Genomic DNA, 594 nt, shown 5'->3' on the forward strand with positions numbered 1-594 from the left:
CCCCCCCCCCCCCCCCCCCAATCTCTGTCATCTCCGGAGCAGGTGAATTTGAATGGTTGGCCAGGCTTCTAGAAACCACAGGCTGGTCTATCCCAGCATGGTTGAGGAGTCACTGGACACCAGTTGTTTTGTTTCTGTGGATTTGTCGTCACTGGACAGTCCAATTTATCACAGCCTCAGCCAGTGCTTTAACCTGCCCCTCCCCAGCCGTGTCACAGCCAGACCACCTCTCCCCACCACTTCCCATTTTTAAGATAGCTTTCTGTTTAGTTGTTACGATTCCTTGGTTTGGAAACAGTTTAAATGAAATAGGCAGGGTGAGGTTTTGGGACAGTCCTTTTGCAGGGAGATGGGCAGGAAAAGGAATCAAGTAAGAACTGAGTTGTGTCTCCACTCCCAGCACAATGGGGTCCGTCCCCCTTCTCCATAAGAACAAGGCCCTCCAAGAACTGTCCCCGCCCAGCCCTCACCGCTGGGCCCACTGTGCCACTCTGGCCTTCCTCTGGATCTGGAACACACCCAGCTCACCCCGGCTCCTCGGGTGTTTGCAGATGCTGTTCCTTTGCCTGGAGGACTCGTCCCCCATCTTCCTGA

Source organism: Galeopterus variegatus, unplaced genomic scaffold (genome assembly GCF_000696425.1).
Source record: "Galeopterus variegatus unplaced genomic scaffold, G_variegatus-3.0.2 Scaffold2458, whole genome shotgun sequence".
NCBI lineage: Eukaryota > Metazoa > Chordata > Mammalia > Dermoptera > Cynocephalidae > Galeopterus > Galeopterus variegatus.